Source organism: Zeugodacus cucurbitae, chromosome 4, assembly GCF_028554725.1.
Source record: "Zeugodacus cucurbitae isolate PBARC_wt_2022May chromosome 4, idZeuCucr1.2, whole genome shotgun sequence".
NCBI classification, from domain to species: Eukaryota; Metazoa; Arthropoda; class Insecta; order Diptera; family Tephritidae; genus Zeugodacus; species Zeugodacus cucurbitae.
Window position 1 is genome coordinate 40,717,194 of NC_071669.1, and position 6,752 is coordinate 40,723,945.

General features: G+C 33.2%; 1 protein-coding gene across 3 annotated transcripts in view; it reads right to left on the reverse strand.

The window, feature by feature from the left end:
• The window catches only part of LOC105214863 (uncharacterized), a 75,819-nt gene that overhangs the window by 65,697 nt on the left and 3,370 nt on the right, over positions 1–6,752 (reverse strand). For 2 of the 3 annotated variants that reach the window (XM_054229441.1, XM_011188532.3), the window contains exon 1: positions 5,777–6,415. The exons of the other annotated variant lie outside the window; for it this stretch is intronic. The gene's annotated coding sequence lies outside the window, so the exon portion shown is untranslated. Of the gene's footprint in view, positions 1–5,776; positions 6,416–6,752 lie in introns of those variants that run through there. 3 annotated transcript variants of the gene reach the window in all.

Sequence of the window (6,752 nt, forward strand, 5' to 3'; positions counted from 1 at the left end):
TCTACTGCTTACTTTTATTATATTATTTATGCACTCTTCATACTTATTCAGCTGAAATCGCACGGTGAGTTTGCGAAGTGCTCACGCTATCATTTTTTGCTTATATACATACATAAATATATACTTGCAGATGTATATATATATAAGTATTTAATACAATTTTGTGCTATGTTAGCATGTTTGTATTATATTTGCACATCCATTTTTAACCGGCATTGCAAAACTGGTTGAGTGCCCCAAGCGTTTGCAGCGAAGAAGCAAAGTGTACTTTATCGATTTTTATATTTTTGTCTGAGTTCGCATTTTGGGCACACCAATACATATGCATGCAGAATTGTTTTTGGGGAGGCACATTTATTTTGTTGTTTGCGAAAATTTGCTTAGCTGAGCAGCTCTACTACTTCAACTGAAAGTTAATGGCTAGCTTTATAATGTCTTACTGGCTTTTTAAGGGTTTGTTGAAGTACTTGAATGAGTATGTATGTATATATACTTATTTTTATTCCTTTATCTATTTGTGTGCATGTGAGCAACCTCACGCTACTACATTCCGATTGCACCGTAGTAATACATAATGGTATAAAAAGAGCTTTATAGACGAATGCATTTTTAAGTAGGAATACCCAAATATGATACATTTGTATGTAGATTTGACAATATATATATTTGGGTATTTAACTACCACCCTTTTATTCATTTTGTGGAAAGTAGAAGCCAACGATGAGTTGCAACCGAGACAGTTTCTTCGAATTTACTTAGAAATCTCATTTTCTCCAGTGGTGGTTTTCGTATTTCTCAAAACGTATTCCTGGGTTGTCATTGAGAGTAACAGAATCCACCAAGAAGAATAGAGCTACAGCTAGTGAGGAATTAATTAAAAAGTGGGGTTTCGAGCTTCTTAATTTCCGCAGTACTAGAAACGAGGATATTTTTATGACACTTTACTTCCCCCGATATTTATCTTTTCTCACTTAAAATCAATAAAAGATATAGTAAACAACATGCCAGATATTTGGTTTCTAGGCGTACTGAAACTGGATGGATGAAAACGGAACAGTTCTACGAATATGTAGCGAATAACTGAATATAAAGCGGCCTATGCTTTACAACACATATAATGCAACCTGCCGATCTCGCGTATTTAAGCCCGTAAAAGTATTCTGAAAAAAAGTGAAAGGCAGAGTGAACATGTAGAGGAGAAGAACAACCCCATATCAATTGTTCGAATAGGACAAAATGGACGGATTGCATGTAAATTGTATATATGTATGTAAGTCTGTTGGCCTTGGTTGCTATGTCTCTTGGTATTGCAGATTGGCAATATCCAGTCATTGGCGTCCAGGTATCCAAAAAATTTATTATAATTCATTCGAGTGCACTATCCATTTATAGGCCTTATACAACGGCTATAACTGAAACTGTATAGATAATAGAGCAGGCTTGCAAGAGAATCAGTCCAAAATTCTAACAACGAACATTGCTGTGCCCACACAGTGAAATCCTATAAAATATAAGCATACATATGTATCTCCTTATTTATGTACTAAAAATTTATAAAAAATCGTCCCAGCTCGATCTTATTCCCCACATAACTAATTTGTATATATCGATGAAGTTATCGCACCTGAACTACACTTTGTTTACTATATGGTTTTGCTGACATCTGGAAACATTTCCACACCTTTGGCTCTTACAAATTGAGAGTGAATATAATATACCGCTGCACCCGTATTCAGCTCTCTCTCACTTAATGCCTCTACGTGCTTTCAAATAACATTAGCAAGATTATTAGCTATATACATACATACAAAATCACATACAAACACGTTAATATTTCAAATGACAAACACTCATATACTTGTTATCACTTTTCCTCGCTATAAATATTAACATATGTATGTATGTATGTATCTATTTACGTTAATTTTTCGAGTTGATATTGCGATTGGCATTGCATCTCCAATTACAAACTCAATTTTTATCGTTTTTAGCCGAGTGCATTGTGAACGGGCGACTTCTACACACCTTACATTCACGTATGTACATATGCATATCTCATTTGTATCTATTTACATATGTACATACAAATGTATGTTTTATAACTGTTTCATTATGCCATTGTTCGTGCAAAATTACTTTTACTGGTATCACTTTGCGGCGTCTACAACTTGACTCCATTATCATTTCATCTCTTCCTCCTTCGTTGCTGTCAGCCAACCAGCCAGCTGGTGGTTTTCATACACAGTACTTACGTTTAATTGTGCATTTCGCGTAGTGATGTGTGTAAACCAGACATTAAGTATTTTTGTGTGTTTTAACTTATTTATCTTATTGTTGTATGTGCAAAAATTTTTAGCACACTTCGCAAAATACACAAACAAATACAAATAAATAGAATGGAAAGAAGTGAAATGCAAGCATTGTTGTTGTTGTATATTTATTTCGGCTGAGAGTTTTCGCTATTTCAGCGCTTTTCACGATTGCAATGATGTTTTTTGCTGCTTCGACACCAAAACTGTGGATTATATACTCGCATATATACATACATATATATACTTGCATATTGCTACTATTTATCATCAAACTCATTTTTTGTGTATCTTCATACCAAACGCTTGCTGCAGCAAACAATTTCATGTAAATGTAAATATCAAAAAATTAAACATTACAGAGCCTATATACGGATATCTATGCCTGTATATAAAATACTCATATGCCAGAGATGAACAACAAGCTATACACATATAATATATGCACATAAGTACATACATAGATAAATACGGACAAGTAAGCATAAAATGATAAATATATGTACTTATGAATGTATGTATGTATATAGCACTCTTTGGCTTGTCATGCAAGTGACTTAATGTTTACACTGCATTGCATTTTTCCCATTAAATCATGCTAACAGTAACAGTTATGGTAACAGTGCAAGTGACAGCTGATATTGATTTTTCCAAACGTCATTGCGGAAGTTACCACACACGCCAGCCGGTGGTTATGTACCCCATGCGCTGGGCGGCACCACCATCAACCTACTGCGGCTTTCTACTTTTCTGCTCTTTATTTGCGTTTTGCTTGCATTTACACACTTACTTACATATTATGTGCATATGTAAGTAGCAATGGTGCATTTCTTTTATTTGCACGCAAGAAAATCTCTACAAATCTTTGTAATTATTTCTTAGTTCCCCTTGCCGTCATTTGCAGTAAATTTTCCTCTGACTTGTGTCTGCCTTCTCTTTTGTTTGTGTTATGTTTCTTTCTACTTATAATTTTCTCTGTGTGTTATTAACATCTGCTTTCAATTTCTCTTGACGTTTTTAATCACAGTTTTTTACCACTCTAATGCGTATGTGTTAATATTTATTATTAATATATATTTATATATGTACATATGTATCAAAATTAATATTTTATATGCGAGCTACAAAACTGATTGTACTGTACTATAACAACAACAACTAGTGATTTTTTTCTTTTAAACCAGACTTCATGTATTACTATGTAAAGTGGAGGAATTAGTATTCATAATGGCACGATTTCGAGATCTCCCAGAGAGAGTAGATGGAGAACTGGATAACGTTCACATTTATATTTTGTAATAAAATAGCTCCTTAGACTAATTTAGATAGATGTAGAGATGATGTAGACTACATGCCCAAAAACCATTTTCATATCAGAATTATCCTTAAAGGAATATATATAAAAAAATAATAATTACAGTGAATTAACTCAGAAAAATATTTTTACTGCTTTCTTGTAAATATGTACATGAAAACGAGATATGTTGGAAGCAACGTAAACTACCTGGACTCGATATTCAGGAAATCAATATACAAGGGTCTTCTTATCATAATACTTTATTTGATCTTTGTCATTTCATGTATTTATGTATCTATGTCTAAAAATCCTAGTTTCATAAAAGTGAAGGCAAAGGCCATTTTGTTAACCGTATTATCAGCAATTGCACTCCGCAATATTTTTTGTTGGTATGCATACCACACATAAATAAATCTTGCTTTAGCGATAAATCAGTGCGGCTTTCGCTGAGTAATCCAAAATAAGAATGTTGAAGTTGGAATTTTCATAAAAAATATATGGCTTTTAAATGCTTGTAAAATTATTTAATATTTACGAACTATTCCGTTTTAATTTTTCTCTTTTTAATTTTTCTTGATTATTTGATGACTTTATTTTAACTTTATTGGGACATACATATACATTTATATTTATTCACTTGTTTACTTTCTAGGAAAGCAACTTTCTAACAGAAGTTATAAAGTCCTGCATTTTAAATTTAAGTTCAAGTTAAGTTCATTATTAAAAGGTCATGTTGTGTTTTGGGGTTCAACATAAAACATTAATATTCATAAGCGGTAAGAGGCCAACTTATTCGCAAATGGCTAAACAGATATCTCTAACAATGACAAAAAGGCAAACGAAAGCAACTGATAGAGGAAAATATCTAAGCGTTATTTTAAAATAAGCATTTCTCAGCATTTGACAAGTTAAAAAATCGCAATATTATTTAAATTGGTTTTTAGGAAACTAATTTTTGAAGTTTATTTCATAATTTTATATAAATAAACATATTTACTATCTAGCACCTCCTCTGACTACAATTTATAATATTCATGTGTAGTTTCAAGCTTCAAATATAGAAAATGTCAGGTACATGCATTCTAAAACTTAACAATTGTATACTAATTCATTCCATAAAAAGTCAAATTATGTAATTGTCGTATCGAATCACATAATCTATAAAAGTGGGTGTCTAGTAGAGAGAAATCGTGCCCACAATAATGTGTTGTAATCCTTGTTTGTACAACAAAATCACGACTGTTGCACACGTCCCAACTGGAGCTGTTGTGATTGCGTCAGCCGCTCCTCAGTTACATGTATATTTTGCAAATAAAAAGCTGTCAAAACCACCTGCACTGAACATATTTCTTCCGCTTTCATATATGTATATTTTTTTGCACTTTAGAAATGTGTCGCAATATAAGTGTTGACTGTCCTTGAGCATAAAACGCTGATGTCAAACTTTAGTTTGTTTGCCTCAAACATATCCACTTTCAATTCTGTGGTTAACACTGCCATTACTTCTACCGTAAATCTGAATATGCTTACGGTAGTACCTGCTTCGCTAACTTAACAACTCCCTTGCACCCTTTTCCGTTTTACTATATACACACAACTTGTTTATGAGAAAAATTGCGCATCTCTTATACCAATTCGTTTATGTAGATATTGTACATACATATATGCATTCTTCGCTAGAGTAAACCACAACAAGAACACAGTCACAAAAACTCTTCGCTTCCCATTAATACTTCTGCCCTGTTCGGACAGGTTCTACACAATTATCCATTACGTACTTACATACTTTCCTTTTTATTAAATTTATGTATACTTAAAAGCTTTCTGTTGCAATCAAAAATGTGAAAACATTTATGTATATTCTTATTTGTCCAAGGTAATATAAATTCATTCTTGCAATATGTATAGTATATAGATATATGCACGCGCATATGTTTATAGACATTTCTCAAAATTTGTGTTTATGTAATTCATATATTTTTGAGCTGCAAACTCCAACTAATGTGTAATACCTTACATAGATACATACGTACATATGTACGCATCCAATTCTAATTGGAAATGAACATAACACCTATAAAATGCTAATTATATATTTTTTCTGTTTTGTATTTAAATTTTCCTTTTTAGTATTCGAATTTCACTTCACAAGAATTGCACTTTCATTTACCATTTGAATTGAATGTTGGTGGTGTCGCATCAAGTGGAGTTGGTCGGCCGGTTGGTTGGATTGTTTGTTATTGTTTTTACTAAATTGTTTGCTTGAGTTTGGCTAGAAAATCAGTCCGTTTTCATAAACTGGTTTGCATTTAAACCTTTACATATGTTTTTTCTGCCTTCTTAACACTACACTCGTTTCGTTTCGCCACAATTCGATTTTTTGCTTCTTCTTTTTGCAACTTCTACCACTGCAGCTACTTCTAGCTTTTTTCACTCCTATTCCGCACTTTGCAAAGTCTACTTTTCACTGAATTACCACACACTGCTCACACACGAATGCAAAATATAAATTCACTTTTCTTTTATGAAAAACCTTGTGGTTTTTCTAATTGAAATCTGTTTGCGATTTGCCGTTTCGTCCGTCCCGAAAGAAAGTTGTTTCTAAAGTATTTTCTTTCTTTTGGAAGAAAGAAAAAAATTATGTATTCTGTATGTATTGGTCCGCGTATCCGTTTCCGTGTCCGTGTCCGTATTTCACGTCCGTACACCGCGACAGTTGCGAATGAATTGAAACACCCAAACACAGAAGGGAAACATTGGTCATCGCCCAACGTCGCCGATGGCAGCAGAAAATTTTCCGAAAACCGATTGTTATTCGCTTGCTTCGTTTTGTGCTTGACATTCGCATTGTTTTGGGAACGAACTGGCAACGGAAACAGCTGTCAATGCTGTCAATTCCCTTAATGCGTTCTCAAACATGGGTAATTAAATTGACAATTCTTCCGCCAGATACAAATAGCAGGGGCTGAGTAGTATGGCGTAATTTTTAACAGACAAAAGGAAGTAATGCAGACATTGTTTAAACTTTAAGTCACACATTGTACCAGAAAATGAAATAATTAAATGTCTGCCACGAAATTTATTTTGTTCAAATTTCAGATGTACTTCGTCAGAGAGAATAGTTCGACCAACTAATTATTATGTCA